General features: G+C 38.2%; 1 pseudogene across 1 annotated transcript; it reads right to left on the reverse strand.

Moving 5' to 3' along the window:
• Positions 1 to 7,627: 7,627 nt before the first annotated feature.
• On the reverse strand, positions 7,628 to 9,895 carry LOC149214516 (cytochrome P450 71AU50-like; annotated as a pseudogene). Its single transcript, XR_016250394.1, has 2 exons — positions 8,949 to 9,895; positions 7,628 to 8,559 (listed from the first exon to the last, which is right to left on the reverse strand). The product of XR_016250394.1 is annotated as a cytochrome P450 71AU50-like (transcript).
• Between the last annotated feature and the right edge of the window lie 18,081 nt (positions 9,896 to 27,976).

Below are 27,976 nucleotides of genomic sequence, written 5' to 3' on the forward strand. Positions count from 1 at the left end.
ACCATTTTAACTGCAACAAATCATGATTTCATCTCAATTTCTTCCGCCGGATTCCGTCACCGGAATCTCAAAAAGTCGCATTATAGACAACTCCATAATTATTGTTATTGGTTACTATGGATTATGACAGTTAAATTAAATTTGTGAGCTTCAAATTTACGGTTTTAAATTTTTTATACACATCACTTTCAAAGTTTTCAAATATTTTTAAACCGTCAAATACGTTTAAAAACCCAAAAAAACGTTATTTGGAACATCAAATTCCAGACATGATAGGAAGTAATCGTATTTAGTTAATTTTAATTATAAGTGTTATAAAATATTAATAATTTGTTTTTATTTTATTATCTATAGGTTATGTATTGAATATTTTATTTCTATTTTTAATCAAATAAATATTTAAATAATATAATACGCAATGTAACTTAATAGCATTTTAAATTTTTTTTATTAAAAGTAAGAAAAAGAGAGAGTAAATTTTAGTATTTAAATTTGTATAATTTTAATATTTGAAAGAATGTGTATATAGAGAAAAAGAATGTGATTGTATGAATATGAGAAAAATTTCTGTGAAAATCACATTTTAAGAGTTTTGTCATTTGGAACCATCCATTGTGATTCATCATCAAGACAAAATATTTGTGTATCATTTGGAGTTATCTTGGATTGGATGGTTGAGCAAAATTATTGTTATGTTCTCTACTCATGTTCAATTCCTTGCTAGTAGACATTTCATGTAGTTTCATTATTTTACACTTTGGCCCCTTTCCAAGTATTGTTTTCAATCACTTTTGTTTGAAATCTTGCAATGATTTGTTGGAAGAGAAAGGATGAGCTTTGTATGTACAATGTATATATTTATTTTTTGACAATGGATTACACGTTTATCTTTCAAAACCCTTGCTTTGTCTTTTCAACCAAGCTATCTCTCTTAAGAAGCACTTGGACTCATAATAAGGAAAAACATGATGTGTTTGGCTAAACGTATGCTCCTAATCTCAAAATTAAAGTGGGAATTGTTATCACTCAAAAATTGTGCACTCAAATGTGTCAATTAAAGGCTAGAATATGTAAAAGATCATCAAATTCAAAGGTTCTCAAAGGTCAACAATTTTTTTTGGCATTGTATTATTAATATCTCATGTTAGATTTCAATACTTTGATTTGTATTTATTTTCTTGTGTACTAATAAACCACTTGGGGCTCTATTTAGGGAAAAAAAACCTTGCATTGCATGGGATTTTAGGATTCCTTTGATCCAAAAAACAAAGTACAACATGTATGTGGACAGGTAGCACTAACCACGATTCCTTTGTAATTATCATATTGTTTCACATGCTTTTCATTTTCGTAATTACCATATTCTTTCATATGCTTTTTCACATAAAAGCAAAGAACTAAATCCTTAGTCTCGTGATCTATTTGATAGGATCATACAAATGCTGCAAAATATTTTCCACATAACTAGTGTGGGCCCTAATGGTTTTTTTTCAATTGCTCATATTATCTATAAAAGTATAATTCCCTACCATTGTGAACACATACATGCATATGAAGGAGTTGAGCCACTAAATGCCACTAGAATGCATTAAATATGGGTGAATTATATGGAAGGGCTATTCCTCCCTAAAATAACCTCTAGTGATGGTGAAACCATGTTTCCAACCATAATTTAATTCACATGCCTAGAAAGCTTAAGCTTGACCATTATTTTTGGAATTAGAGATGCAAGTAAAAGAATTGATCAAATGCTAGGAAGGTTCATCTTCCCCAAATAAAGATAAAAATCAGACTTTGAATTAAATGAAGGAGTTGCAGCTCACAGGTGTGTACAGCACCTGGAGACTGCACTCAAACAAAGAGGAGACTCTCTCTCTCGTTCACTCTACATTACATCAAATGAATATTACAATATTAAATACATCACTAAAAATTAGGTAGTTGTAAACAACCTCCTAAACTCTAGGAACAAATCCTAAACTAAGGAGATGCGTTACAACCATATAACCATTTCTCCATTATTTTTAACTCCCCCCTTAATGGAGAAAGGGTTATTCTGCACTCCTAACATCCCTCTAAATAACTCAAACTTTACTCGCCCTAGAGGCTTAGTAAAAATATTAGCTAAATTATCACAAGTGTTACAATACTCTACACATATTTCTTTGGACTGTATCTTTTCTCGCACAAAATGAAACTGAGTGTCAATGTGTTTGGTATTTTTATGGAAAACTGGATTGTATGTCAGTTTTGATGCTGGTTGCTTCTTTCTGTGCTTCACCTACATCATTGAGCAATCTCCTCAACCAGATGGCTTCGCATGTAGTTGCACACAATGCCTGGTACTCATCTTCACATGGTGATAGTGCTACAGTACTTTGCTTTTTGCTACTCCACGAAATAACCCCGGATCCAATACTAAATGCATAACCTGTGATGGATCTACGATCATCCAGGTTGCCTGCCCAATCAAAATCTGAATAACCTGCTAAAGTAACATCAGAAATGTTCGTGTATAAAATACCATAATTACAAGTACCGCTAAGGTACCTCAACGCACATTTCGCTGCATTCCAGTAACTGTCAAGTGGTTTGGACATAAATTGGCTGAGCACACTAACAGAATATGCCAAATCAGGTCTAGTTGTCGTGAGACATATCAAACTTCCCACTAGCTATCTGTACAAAGTGGAATCCACCTATTTTGTGCCATCGTCACTACTTAACTTGAGATTCTGCTGCAATGGTGTTGCTGCTGTTTTACACCGCTCCATTCTGAATCTCTCCAACAGAGTTCTGGCATACTTCCCTTGAGTTAGAAAAGTTTGACTAGATTCTTTCCATACTTCCAATCCTAGGAAATAATGAATATCTCCAAGGTCTTTCATTTCAAAGACTTGTGACATTTGCTGCTTGATTTCTTTGATCAAATTATTTGCATTTCCTGTTATGATCATGTCATCCACATACAAAGAAATCAAAATGATCTGCCTCTGCTTATTTATCTTGGTATACAGGTTTGGATCGTTGAGGCTCCTATGAAAACCATGTTGTACAAAAAATGAATCAATTTTCTCATACCATGACCTGGGTGCCTATTTCAAACCATAAAGTTCCTTATGCAATTTACACACTAAATGCTCCTGCCCCTTTTTCACAAAAACAGGAGGTTGTACTAAATATATTTCTTCCTCTAATTCTCCATTCAGAAATGCAGATTTAACATCTAGCTGGTGTAGCTTCCATTTATGTTTTGTTGCTAAAGAAATTAGCATTCTAATTGTATTTAGTTTGGCTACAGGGGCAAAGGTGTCATCGAAATCTATCCCTTCTTGCTATGAGTAACCCTTTGCTACCAGTCTAGCTTTGAATTTTTCTACACTCCATCTGCATTTATCGTAGGTTTATACAGCCACCTACATCCTATAGGGGTTTTTCCTTCTAGCAACTCAACTAAATCCCAAGTATGGTTTCTATATATTGATTCCATTTCCTCATGCATTGCAGTCCTCCATTCATCTAATTTACTTGCTTCTTCATAGTTTGAAGGTTCTACAATGTTTAGAATTTTAGACATTAAAGCATAGCCTTTCAATCTAGCAGGTAGTCTAATCTTCCTATCTGATCTTCTAAGTATAGGACTTACTTCAACTCTATCTGTTTCAGCACTTTCCGGGCTTGCATCATCACTTACTACACTATCTGCTACTACTTCTTCCTGTTTCTACTCCTTCTCTTGCTCCTGCTCTTCATCTTCTTCACTGTTCATTTCTATTAGCAATGGAATGTGACTATCACTGTTGGAATCTTCCTTTCCATCTTCAGCTTGTTAATGAAAAATAACATCTCTGCTTGCAAACATTTTATGAGTCACAGGATTATATAACTTGTATGCCTTATAGTCAGTGCCATATCCAACAAATATACACTTCAGGGCTTTGGGGTCTAACTTCTTCCTATCTGCTTTCGGTATATGAGCATAAGCTTTAGATCCAAATATTCTTAAATGACTAACTGTTGGTTTGAGTCCAAACAATGCTTCAAAGGGGTTTTTGAAGCCTAGACATTTAGTAGGACTCCTATTCTTTAAATAAACAACAGTGTTAATGGCTTCTACCCAAAGACCATTTGATAGACCCTTACCTTGAAGCATACTTCTCGCACACTCCACAAGAGTTCTGTTCTTGCGTTCTGCTACTCCATTTTGCTGTGGAGTGTGTGGCACTGTGAATTGCTGCATAATCCCATGCTGCTTGCAGAAGTTCATGAACTCTCCTAACCTGTATTCTCCCCCTTGGTCCAAGCGGAGAATCTTTATCCTCTTTCATGTTTGCTTCTCTATCATAGATTTAAACTCTTTAAAGTACCGAAAGGCTTGACTCTTCTTACTTAAAAAATACACCCATGAAAACCTAGTGCAATCATATGTAAACAGTAGAAAGTAATATGCACCTCCTAAAGACCTACTTTGCATAGGTCCACAAATATCTGTATGCACGAGTTCTAGGATGTCTCTTTCCTTTCCGTTGACATGCAAAGGGAACTCTTCTCTATGCATTTTCCCTAATGCACATCCATCACATTCCAACTTGTCATTATGAAAAACAGGGAGTCCATCGACCATACCTTTCTTCTGAAGTAAGATGAGGTCTTGCAAATTGAGATGTCCAAATCTCTGATGCCAAATATTTTCTACTGTTGATCTAGCTGCAACCATTGCTTGTCGTGGCATACTCTTTGCATCCAATCTATACAAGTTCCCCACGCACACTCCTGTTGCAACTGTTTCCATCTGGCTATCCTTAATGACACAACCATTCTTAAAGAATTGCACCTGCATTTCCTGGTCTGTAATCATTGAGACAAAGATCAAGTTTTTCTAAATTCCTGGAACATATAATACATTTTTAAGATGTTTAATGTCACCACTAGGTAGCTTCACAGGAATATCTCCATATCCTTTGATCTCATACCCACTGTCATCTCCTAAATAAATTTTTGATCCACATGCAGATTCTTCAAGAAATTCAAAACAGTCCTTCTTACCGGTCATATGTGAGGATGTGCCAGAGTCGACATACCATATGTCATCCTCATCTCCCTTTGATGCTGAAAGAGCAAAATTGACTGTGAATAGTCGAAGATCATGGTTGTGGTCCTCCTCTTCTCCAGCAAAACACCCTGATGTTTCCTTTGTTTTCTTCTTCTTTCATCCGCCTGCCTCTTATAACATTCTTTAATTTGATGACCAGGTTTCCCACAGTAAAAACATTTCTTAACATAATTATCAGTCATACCTCTGAATGATCTCTTTTGAAAAGAGTTGGCTCTTATCTGCTGCTGCTACTGCAGTTGCTGGTGCTGGTGTTGGTGCTGGTGCTAGTGTTAGTGCTTCTTCCCTTTGTACTATCGCCTCTTCGCCATCAGAGCAAGGTCATTGCTCTGAGTTTTTAGATTTTGTCGTCGCCCCTCCTCCTGGAGCAGAATCGCTGTCAGCTCATCAAATGAAGGAGCTTCCTCCCTTGCTGACAGTCCTGTGATGAATGTCTGGTATTCATAAGTCATTCTGTTCAATGTGAGTGTGAGTAGATCTGAGTCAGACACCTTTTCTCCAATAGCTCCCAGTTTGTCACTCAGATCCTTAACTCTGGCCATGAATCCAGCAACGGACTCATTCTTGTCCATCTTCAATGCAAATAATTTTCCCTTGAGTGCCAGAACACAATTTGTGTTCTGTGTCTCGTATAATTTTTTGATTGTTGTCCATATATCCGCTGCCGACTTGCAAACTCTGATATGGGGGATAATATTGTCTTTAAAAAACATCTTCAGTATGACTTTCGCTTTCGTTTCTCTCTTATCCCGGTCCTGTTCTTGGGTCGTTGTTCAAGATCTCTGCTCATTTCCCGTGACAATCGACCATGCATTTGCACTCTCCAACAAAGTTTTTATTTTAAATTTCCAGTTGGAGAAATTTTTTCCATCAAGCTTGCTAGACTCGTGGAGATATGATTCTAAAGTGTTGTTCATTTTCGCCCAACTAAACACTCCAATCGGCCACCACCGGGCAAGTTCGATCTTCTACCACCAAACAGATCAGGAACTTCACTGTGCCACCACCGGGCAAGTCCGATTTGCTGCCACCGAACAGATCAGGGACTTCACTGTGCCACCATCAGGCAAAACCGATCTGCTATCACTGAACATATCAACAAACGAGCTCCAACATGCCACCACCGGGCAAAAACGATCTGTTTCCATCGAACAGATCGAGGAGCTGCACTGCGCCACCACCGGGAAATTCGATCTGCTGCCACTGAGCATATCTCAGAGCTCTATTTCGCCACCATCGGGCAGGTCCGATCTGCTACCACCGAGCGGGTCACGGAACCCCAATTTGCCATCATCGGGCAGGTCTGATCTGCTATCACCGAGCATATCAAGGAATCTCAATTTGCCACCACTGTGCAAATCAAATCGCTACCACCGAGCAGAAATTTCCATGTGCCACCACCGGACAAGACTGATCTGCAAAGGATTACAGATTTCTCAAAGAGAAAGAGGTTAGCGCTTCTTTCTGGTCAAAGGCGCTTCTCCGCAGCTAAAAATCCATGCCAATTTCCCTTTCTGGTGTGCTGGCGCGCTTATCCCCGTCGTGTCCGCGCTAATGGCGCGACTTCTCCTTAAAAACCCGTGCCAGCCGCTTGTTCTGCTCTCTGTTGGCATGTCTGTCTGCAAAAAATCCGCGCCAACTGCTTCTTCTTCTGAAAAATTGCGCTCCAACCCTTCCTTCGGCTCAAAGATGATTAGTCATCTGATGCCTTTTGCTCCAGGTGTTACTACAGTTCCACCTGATCACACAAATACATTTACATGCTCTCCTACCACTACAGATATGTAACTAATGATACATCCCTAAAAAAAATTTAAGGCTATCTTTACCCTATGCTCTGATACCAAGATAAAAATCAGACTTTGAATTAAATAAAGGAGTTGCAGCTCACAGGTGTGTACAACACCTGGAGACTGCACTCAAACAAAGAGGAGACTCTCTTTCTCATTCACTCTACATTACATCAAATGAATATTACAATATTAAATACATCACTGAAAAATAGGTAGTTGTAAACAACCTCCTAAACTCTAGGAACAAATCCTAAACTAAGGAGATGTGTTACAACCATATAACCATTTCTCCATTATTTTTAACTAATAAAACTAAATCAAACCCTAAAGAAACTACCTTAATATCCATAACAATATGCTTAAAAAAATATATCCATCACCTATATACTTAAACACTCTTCTTTTAGTGAAATTAGTGTGACTTTATAAATATTCAATAGTTTATTTGATTCTCTTTACCATACATTTTTATATTTTTTGAACTATTTAAAACTATGTTTAAGGAATTTTAAATTGTTTCATAACCATTTTAAAATGTGTTAAGTAAATTATATAAATTAAAATTACAAATAAAATTTCAAACTAACATAACATATGTTCCGAGACTTGAAGACTTTTATTAATATAATTATAGCAATAGACATGTGCATCCTCTACCAAACTTTTCATTCCATAAAAATTCATAATACCCCTTTCTAAAATTCTAAAACCCCAATTTCAATTTCCAAATTCCAAAGTACACACTTTTTTTTTTTTCAATAAACCAAAATACACACCCTGCACTAAATATACAAACATTTACGAACTTTACACAATAAAAATTCATAGTAGGCATTTCCCCTCTTTTGTACGTAGGGTTGTTATTTCTTCAACCACAAGAGGCACACTACGAATTATTTTATGCTATTGCAGTCGTTACTTTGAATGCAATGCCAGTCCAGACCTATACTGATAGCAGAACTTTTATTTATATTGTTTCTACGTGATCGGAGTCTAAATTAAGGTAGAGAGTCTGCCATACAAATTACAGTACAACCGTTAGGCGAGGGGTCGGAACAGCGTAGAGATCATGTACTCTGCCCACTGTGATTCCATACCTTTCGGACATATCCAGTTCCTGCCCCTTCATCTTGTCGGGAAGTGTCCAGTCAAAACAGTGCAATAGCTGCGCCAATGGAAATTGAACAAGAAGCATTCCCAGTTGCTCTCCCGGGCACACTCTCCTCCCTGCTCCAAACGGAATCCACTCGCAGTTACGTACCTTTTCGTCGAGGGAGCAGCCATTCATGAATCTCTCAGGCACGAACCTTTCAGCATCCTCCCACGACGTTGGGTTCCTTCCGATCGCCCAAAGATTCACCAAAACCTGAGTGTTTTTGGGAATTTCATAGCCCAACACATTGCAGGCTTCAACGGATAAGTGGGGAAGGGCAAGCGGCGCTGATGGATAGAGTCTAAGCGTTTCTCTCACGACAGCTTGTAAATAAGGGAGAGAAGGAAGATCAGATTCAAGTACCATGCGCTCCATTCCAACAACGCGTTCCAGCTCGTCCTGAACCTTCTTTAACCGCGGCGGGTTCCTCAATAATTCGGACATTGCCCACTCTACGGTATGGCGGTAGATGAAGTATCCGTGCCAGCGCCCAACATATCCTGCCATCATCCTTATCATCATGACATCAATAGAGTATCACGTGATCATAATTCCTATTTTTTTTCAAAAGGTTATATAATCACTATACTGAATCATATTGGAAGGGCAGAGAGAAGAAATATAGGAATTGAAACACACAAAAATAATATGAACGGTGATTTTTTAATCACTCACACAAAGTTGATTATTATAATAAATTAAGTGATGGGTATTTAAATTTTTCTATAATAACTATTGGCTTAAAATTAGCTTAAATTCTAAATGCTACTTTACCAAAATATGACTTAACTCAATTTCACTAAAAATTAATTGTCCCTCATTTTAACCAACTCTAACCTACTAAAAATTAACTGTCCGTCATTTTAACCCCTCTAACCTACTAACATACATAGAGGATGGCCTTTATATTATCTCGTGTAATTTGTGGCTCCATATCTTTATCTGCAGAAGCTGCAAGCAAAACATCTACCAGATCTCGCGTGACGTTGGGGTCATTCTGGGCAACGTGTTCCTCTATTACTTTCTCTAGCAACTCGTCTTGGATGCCATGTATTTCCTTGAAGCGTCTGTTGAGACCTTGTAGATCCATCCAGGCCACGAGTGGTATATAATCCCCGACATTAAAAGCACCGGCTACCACATAACTTTCCTTGACTACTGAATTGATTCCTTTACCGCCAATAGAGTCTTGGTCAGAATACTTTCTACCCAAGGTCATCCTGCAAATTATGTCAGTCGTTAGGTTTGACACGATTTTGCTAATGTTTACAGGATGATCGGAATGAGCAATAGAATGAATTATAGCAGAGACCTCCTCTTCTCTTATAAAGCGGAAGTAATCCAAGCGTCTGGAGCTCAGCAACTGTAAAACGCACACCTTACGCACTTGCCTCCAGTAAGCGCCATACGGAGCAAAACCGATATCAGTGGAATTATACCAAAAAGAATTAGCGGCCGCGGATGGAGGTCTGCTAGCAAAAAGCAGATCATGTGTCTTCAGAAACTCCTTGGCCATATCAGGTGAAGAGACTACTAATGTAAGAGCAGAGCCGAGGCGAAGCGACATAAGAGGCCCGAACTTGAGGGAAAGAGCGGCCAGTGCTTGGTGTGGAAGCTGTCCCAGCAGATGGAGATTTCCGATGATGGGCAAAGGGAAGGGTCCCGGGGGCAGCTTCCTATTTTTTCCCTTGACGAAGAAGCTCCATGCCACCACCAACGCAACTAGAGCAATAGCGAGTTTCATATAAAACTCAAGGCATTCCAGAAGGCGCCTCTCCGATCCTAATTCGTTCACCATTGTTACTTATCCAAAATACCGTGTGGTCATGTTTCAGGTCGCACGAAAATATATACATGCGTTGAAGGCGTATGCCATTGGAACCCTATTTATTACCTACCAGTCATCACAACCCAGCGTCATACCCTATTTATTACCTACCAGTCATCACAAGCCAGCGTCTCGTCCACGTATGTCATGAGAAACCCTTCTCGTCAAATATTTGCAAACGGACGTTGCAATCGACCTTCTCCTCCTTCCACCGAACGGACGTCGCAATCGACCTTCTCCTCCCTCCACCAGACCATTTGTCATGTGTTTAATTAAAATTCGGTGATGATACAGAGTCATGACGGTTACTTTTTTATTTCAAACTGATTTATATATAAACCAGCAATTGTCTCAAAGAGAGGTCAATAGGATTATTAAATTGGAATTGTTGAATTTCTCTAGAAGAGTTGTGGGTTCAAGTCTAACTGATAAGAAATTTTCCTTGGCTAAAGTCCTTCTAATTGGTTTTTATTATGATAAAATTATATTGATAGTTCATTTGTTTTACTTTCAAAACCTTGAAGGAATTTGAAGAGCAGATATAGAATTAGAATTAATTTGTGGGATTTGATCCCAAAATTATTGATTTGTAAATACATACTCAATGAAATGTTAATTGGTTGAAACCCTGCACAAATGTTTGATATAAGCAAATAAGCCGAAAATGTTGCAAGTCTTAATTGGTTACTTTTCTTTAGATGTTTTGTTTATATCTATATTATACGGAACACATTGAATGTCTTATTTCATTTTAGAGTAAGTTAATTACCCAAAACCAAGAAACCTCTATAGATGGCCAAGCATCTAGAAAGCTTGCTATTGACCAAGGCAATAACCACCATGACTATCCCCTACCATTTCACAATGTTTCTCTAACCAACCCCATTCAATACTTAGGGAGGGAAAAGCAAGCCAATTCCACGAACAAATTGCCTTTGGAAAGAATTATGCACATACATAGAGCAAAATCCAAATACTCTACCAAGAAGAAAGAAAGTTGTCCACACAAATTTGTTAAATGGATCCACTTTGTACACTCCTTCAAAGTGAAAATAATGAAGATTGGTTTATATGTAAAGACAAAGAAACTGAAATGTATTTCAATAATGACTTTCTTGTCTCATGCAATGAAAAAGGGCTTTATGTAAATAAATAAACATTAAAAATTAATAAATCTTGATGAAAAATTAATAAAAATATAAATACTAAGAAATCCCAAATTTATTTTTCATTAGAAAACTCAAACCCTATATCTTTTAGAGGTAAACATGGCTTTAATACTCAGTAAATGTAAAGTAAATGTAACATGAGAAAATAGTTATACACAATGACAACTGAATGGTTGTAGCGTACACACATAAGGCCATTATCATAGAGTAAACAAAGGAAGCTTAAGAATTATACAAAATAGTAATACAAAGCTATATCTGAATGGTTGTAGCATATACACTCAAGTCCATTAGAAATCTGAAGCTCCCAGTTACTTTACAAAGAAAAGAATGGTGAAGCTAAGGTGCCTCATACAACTACTTCAGATCAAACTTTAAATAATTAACCTATTTTTTGTTATACAACTACTTCAAATCAAGAAGTGCTATGTGTAAGATGTTGAGTTGTCCAGAAAATGGAAGCGTGCCATAACCATAACTTTTCACTTGTTGGGGCAGCATGTGGGAGGAGGGGGACAAGGAGGTTTCCTTTACCAAAAGGAAAACAAGAATCAAATAACCATGCCCATATTTGGCTCTCTAGAGGACTCAAATTTCAATCAACCAATAGATGTGATAGCCAATAAGGCCTGCTCCTATCCTTTTGGTCAAATTCAGAAAGGTGGGTGGAACAATGCTCTAAGATTTTTACCTACTCTTCTTATTGAATGATCACAATAACAATGCTAACAAGTGGCAATTCAAGTACAACAAGGATTGTGTTTGCATAGGACAGAAGGGTGGTTGAGCCACTCTTTATTATCCTTGGTAAAATGTCGAGATGGGATGGCACAAAGCATGGGATACTCTTTATTATCCCTAGTAAAATATCCAGATGGGATGGTGCAAAGCTTGTAGGATTTTTCTTCACCCTTTGATGAACATCTGGAAGTTTCAAGTCTGGTTTAGTAGGAGAGATTAGAGACTTGCAATTCTGCTCTTTTCTTTTCCAATTGGAAGGTCTAGTTCTATAATGAAGGTTGGATTTGGAACATTTTTAGTGGGAATTTGCTGTGAGAACCTGAAAGCTTGACTTTAGGAGTATGGAATACAAGACTAGTTGCAGTTTGGATGTCGACCTCAAGCCATCTTGTTCACAAGATTCAAGAAATTCCTAACTTTAGGCATATTCCCTTGTGGAGTTTTTCAGAGGGATGTTTTCTTAGACAATACAATCTAGCCTAGGACTACTCTCCCTTGGGCCGGTCCCTCAGGTGTTTACAAATTCTCAATAGATGCTTCCATTAGATCTTGTATGGATATACTTGTTTTTCACATTCCAATACGATAGAATTCTGGGCTAATACTCAAATTATTTACTTTGGATCAAGCGAAAAGGAAAATTAACAAGGCCACATTTTTTATTCAATTAGATTATTTACTTTGGATCAAGCGAAAGGAAAATCACCAAGGCCAAATTTTTTATTTAATTAGATGTTGTGAGTTCCTTTGTGACAGTAATCAACAAATTCTAGCACAAGAGATGGGGAGAATGGAGACATTTTTAAGCGATTGGAAGCAAAATTATGAAAAAGAACTAAAACCAAAAAGAAAACAAATGCTTAGGATGATAAATTCAAGCACAAGCGATGGGGAGAATGGAGACATTTTGAAGGGATTGGAAGTACAATTATGAAAAAGAACTAAAACCAATAAGAAAAAAAATGCTTAGGATGATACCCAGCTGAACAAGTATAAAAAGAAAATAATCACTGTGGAAGTAGGGGAAGAGCGCATTAGGTAGAAATTGCAAGATCAAGAAGACTTAATACAAGAATTCCAAGAGAGAGTTCGACATTTGGAGTTGGAGCAACATCCTAGGTTTTTAGATTTGAGGTCCCTTGTGCCTTACCATCAATCTTCTATGGCTCCTTTGGATAAGAGGAAGCAGTAGAAAAGGACGAAGACTTTGTGGAACAACATTCTTTGCATTTCAGGAGAACAAAGCCATGTTGTTTCATGGAATACAATGATAGAAGGATATGGTATGCATAAACAAAGTGAGGATGCTCTTGGTATTTTCCCTAAAATGCATCGAACACGTATCAAGGTCAAGATATTGTTGCTCACCAAATTTCAACAAACTATGAATACTTTCATTTTGGATAAAACCCCAATGCAATAATTTCGAGTTGTACAATAGTAGAATCTTGGAGTACTACAAAAGGGAAAGGAAAATGTTCGGATGATAAAGTCTATTGGCTCAATAAATTTCTGCAAATTTTGGGAAATTTAGTTTTTTTCACTTGTTTAAGGATTCCTCGCAGCTCGGTGCTTCTCATATCAATCCAAAAGGCTTGGAAATGCCTCTGGGTATTTAGAAATGAAACTTTTGGCTGTAGGCAATCATTTGTGTGTGATGCACTCATTCATATCTATTTTATTGACATGCACACACAAAGAGCTCCGAAAAGCATTGTGTCATACGGATGGGGTCAACATAAATTCTCTTGCTTGAAATATTTTGGCATTATTTGCTTGAGTCCAAGATTTTCATTCCAGTCGTATTATCTATTATATTTCTGAAATGGTTTATCAAGTCTAGGATTTTGATTCCAATCATATAATCTATTATATTTCTAATGTGGTTTATCGAGTCCAGGATTTTGATTCTAGTCATATTATCTGTTATATTTCTGTTATGGTTTATCTCATGGATAAACATATCTCTTTTAATCGAATGATAAATATTGTTTTAAATGATAACGAGGGGCATATGAAATGTTGATTGGATTCTCATTGCATAATACAAAGAAGAGGGCATCTCATTACTCCTATTTGGCATAGAATTTGTATTTCTGCCAATTTAAAGGGAACAAATGACTTTATAGAAAAGTTAAAACTATTGCGCATTTATTTGCTTTCTCTTATTTGAGGATGAGATTTGATTCCTTGTTTCATATGGTAGCGAAAGTATTGTGTTTTACCCTTCTATTGTTAGATTTCTTGTTCAAGAATGTTAATATTGTTTTTAATAAAGAGTTGTTTGAATGCGAAAATATCAAAGAATGAAATAGGAATGAGGGAATGAGAATGATAAAAAGAGTTGTGCATATGAAAAGATATCAAAAGGAGTTGAATGAAATGGGAATGAAGCAATGAAAATATGAGATTGAGAACCCATCCTTCATCAAAGAAAGAATGAGCCATCATCAAACCATTACATGATTTGATTCCAATGGAGAATGGAATGAGGTGCGATTGTAAATTCCAGCCAAGTCAAAATGCAAGTAAGAATGAGCCATCTTCAAACCATTACATGATTTGATTCCAATGTAGAATGGAATGAGGTGTGACTATATATTCCAGCCAAGTCAAAATGCAAGGAAGAATGAGCCATCATCAAACCATTACATGATTTGATTCCAATGGATAATGGAATGAGGTGTGACTGTAATTTCCAGCCAAGTCAAAATGATCAAACCATTACATGATTTGATTCCAATGGAGAATGGAATGAGGTGTGACTATAATTTGCAGCCAAGTCAAAATGCAAGTGCAAGGATTGCCAAGCAAAGTGAAAAGGGAACGAAAAACTCGCATTTCACTTCTCAAACAAGTGCTCAAATTTGAAAGCAAGAGTCAAGAATGGAGACAAAGTTGTATATGCATTTTTCAATTGGATAAGTTTCACTCACATGAGTGAGTTATTATAAAAATTAATTCAACACTTATTATTCACAAGTCTCAAGCTTTCTTGAAACTTCAAACTCTTTTGTGAGTCCAGAGCTTTGAAAAGATGAAGAGGCTTATTGGGTAGATGAAAGGATAGGAAATAAGAAGGCCAAGAGCAATAAATTCTTATTATAAATAGAACCTTGCTCTTCAAGCAAAAGGGTGTTCTTTTGATCATTGTACGCTATGTTGGTGATTAATGAAAACTACTATTAACTAGTTGTTGTTATACTCTTGCAAAATGTAATGGTGTGAACTCTCCTCTCTTTCTTAGCTTTATTGGTGCTTGTGGATATGAGGATAGATTTATTGGTGCCCGTGGATTCCTAGCTTTATTGGTGCCTATGGATATGAGCATAGATTTATTGGTGCCTATGGATATAAGAATAGAAACCGTGGACTATTTTCTTATTCTTATGCTTATTCTCACTCATATTTTAGCCTGCAAACTTAGGTTCCAGAATAGGGAGTTTCATTATAGTGGTGAACTTTCCTAATGCCTTCTAACTATGCGTAAAATGTAGTTGTAATCAATTTTCTCTATTGTTTTTATGTTTAACACGTTTCATTCTAGTCTGGTTGTGTGACAATGCAGTGTGCTTTGACATTGAACTACAACAAGGTCTCTTCCTAGCTAAGGTCTCCTCCCAACTTTAACTACGGAAACAACTATGTACTTGATCCGGATTTAAGCAGGAACACAATAGATTACAGAGATAACCATAAATACAGAGATGCAATAACCATAAAAACAGAGATGCAGTGGAAATAATACTTCATTTCATTAATGGAGAATACTGAAATATGCTTACAAATAGAAATAACCCAGCTAGGGCGATGGTAGCTTATCTCTGAGAAGAGATGTGTCGGCTACATGCCTCTGAAATCTTCCGAACTGTGTTTACAATGAGGCTTGAAGGCTTATTTATTATTGAGAAACAATGGAAAACCCTTCACATTCCAAAACCTAACCCTAGAAGATGAAACGCCAAACTATGGGCCCCCTTTGGGTAAATTGGTACATCAACTTCCCGGGGTCATAACTTTGGCATACGAACTTCGTTTGACGCGCATAATAGCCCGTTGGAAAGATCTCTCCGAGGAATACAACAGAAAAGATGATCTTTTATCTAAAAAATTGTGAGAGGTAGATTTCCCAAAAAACGTCATTTAGGGCCTCAAAACGGCTCCGGAAGTTTAGGACCTGAAAAACTGCTAAAAATAGTAAACTGCGCTATAATTAAGGAAACTGAAAATCTGAAAGAGACAGATGTGGGGGTCCAAATGGGATAGGTGGGTGGCCACCAACATCCACCTGGATCATTCCTCCCCCCTTAGGAAGCAATGGTCCCCATTGCGTTGAGTTCCTCCCTGAGATGATGAAGCTTCTGCTGAGCTGGGTCTCTGGTGAGCTGTTCTGCAATCTCTGATGTGTCCAGAAATGGTGGGGAGCATGGTTGGCGACGATCCACATTGAACACTCAGTGCAAGCGAAGGAATGGAGGAATGTTGTGCTTCAAAGCATTGTTTCCCGTAGCCTTGTTACTGCTGTAAGGACCATATCGAAGTGGTCTGAGTTTCTGATGGGTTCTGGTAAGGCGCTCCCTCTGCAAATGTAACCAAACTTTGTCGCCCACTTGAAACTTGTGCGGTACCCCTCTGGGTAAGGAGAAGTTGTTCCTGTGTTCTATCATGACTGTATCCCTCCGTTGCTGCTGCTGCGCGGAGGAACCCTTCGCGAGGGTCATGGATGTAGCAACGATCTTCCCCTTACTTTGGGAGCGAACCAGACAGAAAATAAATTTCCTAGTCTGTGAGATGAGCTTGCTGCCTTTCTTAGCAGTGATCAAAGAGGTGGCGGCAGGTGGAGCTACCTCTGGTATCATGTATGATGAATTATTCAAAGAAATAATGACAGCACGAGGCCTTGACTCATACATAGCATGTTGCCTCCACAAGTATGGCTGGCCTAATAGTACATCACAAACATCCAGAGGTGTAACATCACACAATACCTTGTCTCTGAAGGGCTTGATGCTGCAGGGAAGGCGGCACTGCTGGCGAACTTTGAGATCTCGTCCTTCGTGAAGTCACCCGATACTGTACGGTTGTGGGTGTGGCGTAGTTGGTAGGCCCAACCACTTCACGACCTCTGCTGAAATGAGGTTCTTTTGGCTGCCACTGTCGACAATGAATTGCAGCAGCGAACCCTTCACCCACATCTGTGAGGGGAAAAGACGTTCCCCCTCCTCTGGCTCTTCGGGGCTCATTCTTCTGGATCTTGGCAGTGGCAACAGTGGCACTAGGATCCGCATCAATGATTTGCTTCCCTTTACCATCCCCCTTGTCGGGTTCTAGTTCAGAGGCGGAACATGCATCTGATTCGGAAGCCTTCAACTCGGCCACTGGCGACTACTTGGTCCGACACTCACTTGTGTTATGAGTGGGACTCTTTTGGAACTCACACCACTTTCCTGTGTCCTTCTTCGGCTTCATGGTGTTGTTCTTTTCTTGCAGCTTCGAGGGGTTGTCTTGGGTCACCCCGCCTTGGCTTTGTCGTTTGGGCTTCAGATTTGCAGATCCAAAGTCTCACTTCTTATGTTTGAACTTTTGCTCGATTTTGACAGCGTATCCGTATGCTGTGCCGAGTGAGGAGATGTTCAAGAACTCCATATCTTCCTGGATGTATCTGTGTAGGCAGCCGCGGTATTTGAGTACCAGATGCAGCTCAAAATATTTGATACCCAACTGTGTGCGAAGGGTATGAAAAATATTTGTGACCTTTGGTACATCTTGGTCTTGTCCCTGCCGCAGTGTGGTCCATTTGATGTATTTTTCCTCATAGCTTTTGACAGGGTAGTACTGCTCCTTGATGGCATCCCGGAAGTCATTCCAAGTGGGGGCGGCTGAAAACAGTGAGCCTGTACTTTCATCCTTCTGCTCGCAGTATGTTTCCCACCGTCCTTGACGTGGGGGGTTGCTTTGAGAAGAGCAAAAACAATCTTTTCCCGATTTGAAAATTCGTGAACAGAAAAATACCCATCTAGCAGATTTAACCATTTATCTACGGCATCTGCGTCTATTTGACCCTCAAAGATGGGGATTTCAAAATTAACTTGTACTTTAAACGGTGTGGCATTTCCAGAGTAGCTATTAGAAGCCGATGCGTCGCCTCTGGGTAGCCGCTGAAGGATCTGCGCAAAGCTATCCATCATCGCGTTCCTTTCCGCTCGAGGGCTTCTTCGAGCAAGATTCTGATAAGATCTCCTGCCCCCTCGTCTTTCTTCTCATCCGCCATGGGAGGTCGTCGAGATTTGGGAGGCTGGTCGTGCAAGGTTCGACCAATTCAAGCCCTAACTCCTTATATCCCGACCTCATTGGGGACATGCAAAGAAAAAAAGAGAAAAAGCAGACCGCTCTGATACCACTGATCCGGATTTAAGCAGGAATGCAATAGATTATAGAGATAACCATAAATACAGAGATGCGATAACGATAAAAACAGAGATACAGTGGAAATAATACTTCATTTCATTAATGGAGAATACTGAAATATGCTTACAAATAGAAATAACCCAGCTAGGGCGATGGTAGCTTATCTCTAAGAAGAGATGTGTCGGCTACATGCCTCTGAACTGTTCCGAACTGTGTTTACAATGAGGCTCGAAGGCCTATTTATTATCGATAAAAAATGGAAAACCCTTCACATTCCAAAACCTAACCCTAGAAGATGAAACGCCAAACTATGGGCCCCGTTTGGGTAAATTGGTACATCAACTTCCCGGGGTCGTAACTTTGGCATACGAACTCCGTTTGACGCGCATGATAGCCCGTTGGGAAGATCTCTCCGAGGACTACGAAAGGAGATAGATTTCCCAAAAAATGTCGTTTAGGGCCTCAAAACGGCTCCGAAAGTTCAGGACCCGAAAAACTGCTAAAAATAGTAAACTGCGCTATAATTAAGGAAACTGAAAATCTGAAAGAGACAGTTGTGGGGGTCCAAATTGGATAGGTTGGTGGCCACCAACATCCACCTGGATCAGTACTATGAATCATTAGTATCTATCTCAAAATACTGTTGCAAATCAGGAAGGGAAAGCACAAAAGCTTAACAAAGGGCATCCTTAAGCTTATGAAAAGATTAGTCAGCATCCAAGCTCCATGAGAGCCTTTTTTATTTGTCACACAAATTTAGCGAGCAAGCTATATGTGATTATTGGGATATGAGTTTCCAATAAATAGAAATTCATGCCACTCATAACACTTTTGAGATATGAAATTTTGTTTGGGACAAGTCAATCCGTCATAACTTTAGCCTCATTTGGATTTGCATGGAAAACAAATTCATCAATAAGGAAGGCCAAATATAGAACTACTTAGGTCATGCAATCCCTATAGCAAATAGCTCATTGTTAAATTCTGGTAAAACTAATGATGGGGGAAACTGATGATGGGGCAAACAACTTTTTTAAGAGAGGTGGTGGCAGAGAAATCATTGTGACAACCTTTTTACATGGTACAAAAATTATTCTCTCCAATATATAAGAATAAAGGTTAAAATCCAACACAGTGCATCATATCACAACAAAACATTTTCCATATATTAACATTATATAAATGACTTTCTCCATCTGACACATCACATTTACTTAAACTTCTTTCTATACATCAACCTTCTATTTCATATTCATATAAAAGATTCTTTTCCCGTGTAACTTTTCGTAAATGAAAATAGTTACATCTTGTAGATACATCCTATGCATTCCATAATTTGTCCCAAAAAAGTAGACCAAAATCCAAAACCAGGCTGATACATCCGAAGACCAGAAAGAATTTTATTCTGAAGAAGTTAAACCTTGAATTTCCTACTAAAATACATGACTATTGATTCCCCTTTCTAAGATGAAAAAGCACTAATCATAATAATGAGTAGGACATCTATGGAAACAACATTCCATGCAAGATGCCAAATATCACATTAATTCACAGTTAGAAATATAACTGTCTGATCTTATTTCTTGGCCTTCTTTATAGCAGGCATTGCTTTCTTAGCAGTAGCAAGCTTCTTGGTAGGAGCTTCTTTCTTCACAGTTGCCCCCTTCTTAATAGGCGTTGTTGCCTACTTTACCTTTTCAGTGGACCTTGCAGGCTTCGACTCAAAAACCTTAAGAACCTCGGTTACTTTGGTGGGGGTTTTAACATGCTTTTGAACCTTCTTGAGCCCAGGCATCGCCTTGGGCTTAGATGCAAGCTTATTGGCTAGGGATTTTGGCTTCACAGGCTTGGCAGCCTTGGGCTTAGATGCAAGCTTATTGGCTAGGGATTTTGGCTTCACAGGCTTGGCAGCCTTGGGCTTCATCGAATTCTTCAACTCTTCCGAAAGTTTGAAAGAGTTTTTGACCTTGGTAAGCTTGCCAGATCTCACAATATTTCTTAGTTGAACTGTTATTGAAATTGGCAGGGAGTTGGGACTGGTACTTGTTGTCGATGTAGCCTGCTATGGCATAATGGCTAGACCTGGTCCTCTCCTTCAAACAAGTAATCACTTCTGTGATCATCTGCAAAATAAAAATGAAAAATTTAAGACTCCTGCATTCAAAATATAATGTGGGAAGAAAAAATCCAGAGGCCCAGAATTGAAACATGAAGATATGTAGGATGAGAAGGTGATGGTTTCAATCCCTTAGAAGCCCTCAACTTCCTTTCTTTGTCAACATTGTTGACTACAAGCTTTGCAGTTGTCTCAGCTGAAGCCATTTGTTTATATGGCCAAATTACTCAAAAACTACACAAAAAAAAATGATACCAGGAAACAAGATCTTGGTGCACAAATCGAAAGTGCGAAGATAAATGTCAAGAAAATAATGTTTGGATGGTAGAAAATGGATTGTTAGTGCTACTTATATATATAGGGGAATACGAGGGTCCCTAGAGATGATCACCGCCCTTGGGGAAGGCGGCAGGTCACTGTCTCATTTTTCTACCATGCAGTTCATTCGAGGGTTGGAGATGGCCCACTTATCCTCCCAACGATTGAGCATTCAAAGCAAGATTCATTCTTAGTCGTTGAAGTACAGGATTCATCTTGGAGACCTTGGTGGTTGGATTTTATTCTCCTCATCCTGCAACAGAATAGCCCAAAAAAATAACCCGAATAAGGTAAGTATCCAAATAAGAAAAACAAGGAAGAAGCTCAAAATCCCATCTACAATAGGGAACTTTACCTACAAACTCGAATGAGAAATTGAAATAGTCCATGTAACCGAATGAGAACTCGAAATAGTTCCTATAGTAGACGTCCAAACCTTGGGGAGATGGAAGAAGTCATCCTCACACATGGAATACCTGAAAGTAATAAACACACAACAAAACCCTAGCTTACTTAAAAATTGCAGACTAGGGTTTGAGTCACTTGCAAACAAGGTTTGAGTCACGAGAAATCTAAGCTCCACCAGAGGTACGAAGGGTGCGAATGTGGAGAGGGTGGGGGTTGTTCATTGAGACTAGTCAATCTATAGATTAGCGATTCTACTGATCCTGAGCTTCTAAGGTAATCCTTGTAACGAGACGTAACCAAAATTAGGCTATTAGGACGAAGGACATCCTTCAATGGCAAAAAGGCATTCAACTGACGTGCATGATTTACATCATCTATAACCACTAAAGAGGTTTTGAGCACTTCTATGCCTTCATCAATGTGATCTATTGGCACCTCTATATGAACTAAGTCTTTTATTATTTTGGTTTGCAAGGAATTTAAAAATCGTCTACTTGCATTATTCCTAACATCAAATAAGCAGCATGACTCACAAAAATTAGAAATTTTCTTATTGAAGAGTTATTTGGCTAGTGTTGTCTTCCCTATTCTACCCATGCCCACAATTCACATGACCTTCACTTTTCCACTCAACCCCTCTTGTAATGATAGGATCTTTTCAAAGTCTGCTACTTTCTCTTCAAGACTGGTTGGATATCTTTCCACATTCAAACCTGTTTTCCTGAGGCTTTTTAACGATGCATTTCACATGATCATCTAATAGCTTGCCCCGTCACTATAAATTCAAAATATAGCCAAAAAAACATTAGATGTATATAAATACCAGTTAGATTAATAATATGAGCAGAAAGGGCTAAGAGTTCTAACCCATTGTACATTTTGAGTTCAAAACTACTTATCTTCCATATGCCTTTGAGAGCTTTTCTCCAATCTTCAAGCCTTTCCTGGTTATATCTGCCTTTTTGTTCATGCACAGTTAGGGTTTGAACATATGTCCATCTAAGATCAGAAGGTTTTTCATTATAGAAGACAGGGATAATAATAGACCCAGACTTGCATATAAGAGAAAGTTGATCAAGACACCACCTCAACTCGGCATATCGAGGAGAGAAGATGGCGATATGAGTAGGGCTGGTTCTGATGGCGCCTTCAATTTTAGAAGATAACAACTCTCTCGCATAATTCTACAACATAAATATGGTAGCTAGCCAGATGCCAAACAACAGAGGCCAAATGTCAAACAATAGAAGATATATAGCCAGATGTCAAATAGAAAACCATATGCCAGATGTCAATCAGAAAATGAAAATGTAGACTACTAAACTGATTCAAAAGAAGGCCTATACGTCTAAGTATGATTTACAAATTAATTTATTTAATAAAAGTTTATTTAAGTACTAATTAAATTTAATTTTAATTGAGATTGGTGATGTGTTTTAATTATGTTAGATCTAAGACTTTTGTGATTCAAAAGAAAGCCTATCCCCTAAATATGATTTAAAAATTAATTTATTTAATAAAAATTTAATTAATTACTAATTAAATTTAATTTTAATTGAGATTGGTGATGTATTTTAATTATGTTAGGTCTAAGACTTTTGCAATCTGTAATATTGATATCAGTCTTCCAGATTAATCACATAGCTAGGATTTGGTTGATGTTTCAAATCAACTAACGTTTCAAATCAACTAATGTGGTTTGAATCAACTAATATAATTGGTTTTAATTAATTAATTTTTTTAGAAAATTACATTTTTTTTCAAAATGTTATAATTTGCCTCACTTTTATTATTAGATTCTATTTTCCAAGTAAAAATCTATATATAAGACAAACTTTTAAAATAGAAAATAAAACCATAACCGGAAGGATATATTAGATTCTATTGGCCAAGTACAAATCTAGATATAAGACAAAATTTTAAAATAACAAAGAAAACCATAACCGGAAAGGCAAATGATACCTAAAATATTTGGAGATCAAGATACAACCAACCACTATAATAAATTAGAAGAATTCACTGAAGCATAAAAAATTGACTGGAACCGGGAAGCTTGGTCTCAAGCTAGGAAATGAAAGAGGCCTGAAATCCCACAGAGTTTTGGTCTTGAGTTGGGAAATTAAAGAAGCCTGAAATCCCACGGAGTTTTGGTCTTGAGCTGGGAAATGAAAGAAGCCTGAAATCACAATGGACATGTTTTTCATAGAGGCCAATCACAATGGACCTGAGAAATTATGCATCAAATTGCATTTAAAGGCTTTATAGATCATGCATCAAATTGCATTTAAAAACTTCATATCTCAGGTTGTGGAGGAAAAATTACAAAACAACAATTCCTCACTCCCTCATTCTATTTTTCTTACTGAATATAATATAAGTGTTGTCTGTTATATGAAAAGACGCCTTAGTTGCAATTCAGTTTTGGTAGCAAAAGCAATATTCCAAATAAAAGAACAAATTCCAAGTGTTCCTATTCCCATTTTCCTTTTGTATTTCATACACGGACTACATAAACATACACAAGGAAGGAATGGGCAAGAGAGTGATCTAAGCCATTCCTCTTTCTCAATCCCAAAAGATGTTGAAAAAATAATTCCAACTGCCGCCGAGTCAAACAACATTTGATTCAAGAAAACTGCCATGAGTTTATCGCACCACCTTTCGCACAAAGCGGTATTTGTCAGAGGGCCTCCGATCACCCCGACCAAGCAACACGCATCCACTGTATGATTCCAAAACCACTTGTTTCCCAGCTAGTAAAGTTCAGTTGTTTTGTTCAAGCGATAGTCGTTCGATTGAGATGATGGTTGTCCACCGTTGATTAAAGCCGAAGTGTTGGGTGTGGAGCCTGATTATCTTCTATATTAAAAGGTATTGCCACATAGGACCCTAGTACGAAATGGGGGCGGCAACGCCGCCTGTGAAATATTCGCTGCAAGGGGGCTCCTAGGGGGGGTGGTTGCGACCTTTGGGAGCCCCCCCCTGGCGGGGGGTTTCGGGGGCAGCGCCCCCGAAGCTAAAAACAGCTGTAAAATTGCCTTGTAAAAGTATAGTAATTTCTAGTCAATCTGGGCCGTTCATTAGGCGGATGATCTGATGGTAGAACTTATGTTTAGTTTAGGGTTTTTTGCCCTAGAAGGCAACCCCTCTCTTTGTATGAGGGTATTGTATTTGAGGCTGTGTGATAGATGTGTACTGTGTGAGCGAGAAACAGAGAGGTGAGACTGTGAGAGAAAACAGAGGATATTACAAAGGATTTGCTGTAGGTTGTGTCTATTCATTTTGTTGGATAATAGAAAGGAAGGACTGGCTGTTAGGGGTGGACGTAGCCCAAACTGGGTGAACCATGTATAACTGTGTCTCTCTTGTTTTGTGCATTTTCTGTGTTTATATTTCTGCAATATTTTATGTGTTCCATTGCTCCGTAATATATAATTTTCTAACAACTGGTATCAGAGCCGAAGATCTATTTGGCTGATAAAATCGCAGGAAAGAAGGGTTCCTGGTTCGAGTGGGAGCAATGGCGGAAGATGGTAAGTTTAGGGTCGAGAAATTTAACGGCCAAAACTTCTCGCTGTGGAAGATGCAGATGGAAGATTATCTGTATCAGAAAGATCTATACCTACCATTGTGTGGAAAAACAAAGATGCCGACGGGTATGAAAGATGAAGAAATGAACCTTCTCGATAGAAAGGCACTCGGGACAATACGGTTGTGCCTTGCTACGTCAGTCGCCTTCAACATTTCAAAGGAAACCATGACAGAGGGTTTGATGCAGACGTTGTCGAAACTATATGAAAAACCCTCGGCCTCAAACAAGGTATTTCTTATGAAACAATTATTTAATATGAATATGTCGGAAGGTGGATCTGTTGCAAACCATTTAAATGATTTTAATACAGTTACAAGTCAGTTAAGTTCTATAGGGGTAAACTTTGATGATGAAGTTAGAGCTCTGTTATTCTTGTGCTCATTACCAGAAAGTTGGAATTGTTTGGTAATGGCCATTAGTAACTCCGTTTCTGGATCTAGTACTTTAAAGTTTGATGATTTTTTCGGTGCTATCCTTAGCGAGGAAATGCGACGGAAAAGCTCCGGTGAGACATCGGGAAATGCTTTGAGTGCAGAGTCTAGAGGAAGAAAAATGGAAAGAGGAAAGAGCTCAAGATATTGCAGTAAATCAAGGAAAGGCAGATCCAAGTCTAGATTGGGGATAGTGTGCTGGAAATGTGGAAAGAAAGGACACCTAAAGAAAGACTGTAGATCTCGGAAGGGAAAAGAAGGAGATGCACAACAAGAAAACAATCATGAAGCAAATGTGACAGGTGAGGTGTTACAAGATGCTTTTTGAAAATATTACTGATTCCTGGGTGGTAGATTCAGGGGCTTCATTCCATGCCACACCTGATAAGAAATACTTTCATGACTATGTTCAAGGAGATTTTGGACAAGTTCATCTGGGTGATGATAAACCCTGTAAAATCGTTGGAATGGGTAAGGTTCTTGTAAAACAACAGAATGGAAACCAATGGCTATTAAAGGAGGTAAGGCATGTTCCAGAATCTGATTTCAACAGGGCAGTTAGGCAGTGAAGGTTGTGTGACAACTTTCACAGATAAAGCTTGGAAGGTCACTAAAGGAGCCCTGGTAATAGCAAAAGGCGAAAAGGTTGGTACATTGTATTTATGCAATGGTATTTCTAACTCTGTTAATGCTTTAACTTCCAAAGGAGCAGATGCAGCATTATGGCATCATAGGCTCGGACACATGAGTGAAAAGGGGATGAAGATTCTTCACTCAAGGAATTTGTTGCCAGGTTTGAAGAATGTTGATTTGAACTTCTGTGAGAACTGCATTTATGGAAAACAGAAGAGAGTCAGATTTCTCAGAGTTGGGAAAGAAAAGAAGAACGAAAAATTAGAGCTTGTGCATACAGACGTATGGGGACCTGCTCAGGTATCATCTCTCGGTGGCTCTCATTATTATGTTACTTTTATTGATGATGCAACTAGAAAAACTTGGATTTATTGTATTAAGAATAAATCTGATATATTTGATACTTTCAAGAAATGGAAAGCTTTGGTTGAGATTGAGACAGGAAAGAAATTGAAGTGTCTTAGATCAGACAATGGAGGTGAATATTGCAGCAAAGAGTTTGATAGGTACTGTTCAGAGCATGGAATTCACAGAGAGAAGACAGTTCCAAGAACACCACAAGAAAATGGTGTGTCAGAAAGGATGAACAGAACAATCATGGAGCGTGCAAGGTGCATGAGATTGCATGCAGGATTGCCTTTACAGTTTTGGGCAGATGCTGTAGATACTGCTGTTTATCTAATAAACAGAGGGCCTTCAAGTTCCTTGTATGGTGGTGTTCCAGAGGAAGCATGGACCGGTAAAAAGGTAAACTACTCTATTTTAAAGCCTTTTGGTTGTGAGGCCTTTGTCCATATTGATAAAGAAAATAGAACAAAGCTTGAGGCAAAGTCAAAGAAATGTACCTTTATTGGATATGGTGTTAATGATTTTGGTTATCGCTTATATGATTACGAAAATCACAAAATCATTAGGAGCAGAGATGTAATATTCAATGAAAAGGTCTTGTATAAGAATCAGTTGCAGGAAAAGAAACTGGAAAAGGAAAACAAGGAATACGCAGTTCTTGATGAAATCACTGAAAAAGTAAAGGTGCCTGAAAATAATAATAATCAACAACCACAACAACAGCAACCACCACAACAACAACAGGCACCCCAAACACCTGAAAGTAGTGTTAGAAGATCTACCAGGATAAGTAGACCCCCTGAACGATACTCTCCTTCATTATATTATTTATTGTTGACTGATTCGGTGAACCCGAATGTTATGAAGAAGCAATGCAGGTTGAAAGCAGGAAGAAGTGGGAGGTAGCCATGGAAGAAGATATGGACTCCATAATGCATAACCAGACTTGGGATCTAGTCAGGTTGCCTGTAGGAAAAACTACATTGAAGAATAAATGGGTTTACAGGCTGAAGGAAGAAGATGGAGGAAAACAGAGGTATAAAGCTAGACTTGTGGTGAAGGGGTTTGCACAGAAGAAAGGTATTGATTTTGATGAAATATTTTCTCCTGTTGTTAAAATGACTTCAATCAGAACTATTTTAAGTCTTGTAGCAGTTGAAGATTTGCATCTTGAGCAGTTAGATGTAAAGACAGCCTTTCTCCATGGGGATTTGGAGGAAGAGATATATATGCAGCAGCCACAAGGATATGAGGTGAAAGGGAAGGAGAAACTAGTGTGCAGGTTGAAGAAGAGCTTGTATGGCTTAAAACAGGCTCCAAGGCAGTGGTATCTAAAATTTGACAAGTTTATGTCTGAACAAGGTTATACTAGATGTCACTCTGATCATTGTGTTTATTTGAAAAAGCAAAATGATGGCAGCTATATTATATTGTTATTGTATGTAGATGACATGCTTGTTGCAGGATCTAACATGCAGGAAATAAATGTGCTCAAAAGAAAATTGGCAAATTCATTTGCAATGAAGGATTTGGGAGCTGCAAAACAAATCCTTGGTATGAGAATAACTAGAGACAGAAAAAAATCGTAAATTAACATTGTCTCAGAATGAGTACATACAAAAGGTGTTGAAAAGATTTAACATGCACAATGCAAAACCAGTTAGTACACCTTTTGCTAGCCATTTCAAACTTAGCAAGGAAATGTGCCCAAAGACCCAAGAAGACATGGATTATATGTCTAAAGTTCCATATGCATCAGCAGTTGGAAGCTTAATGTATGCAATGGTCTGCACAAGACCTGATATTGCACATGCAGTGGGAGTTGTAAGCAGGTACATGAACAATCCAGGAAAGGAACATGGGATGGCAGTGAAATGGATTCCCAGATATTTGAAAGGTACCACAAATCAAGCATTATGCTTTGG

This window comes from Pinus tabuliformis, chromosome 1_1 (assembly GCF_031772625.1).
Source record: "Pinus tabuliformis cultivar Carrire ecotype Pingquan chromosome 1_1, CPIR1, whole genome shotgun sequence".
In the NCBI taxonomy this organism is placed as follows: Eukaryota; Viridiplantae; Streptophyta; class Pinopsida; order Pinales; family Pinaceae; genus Pinus; species Pinus tabuliformis.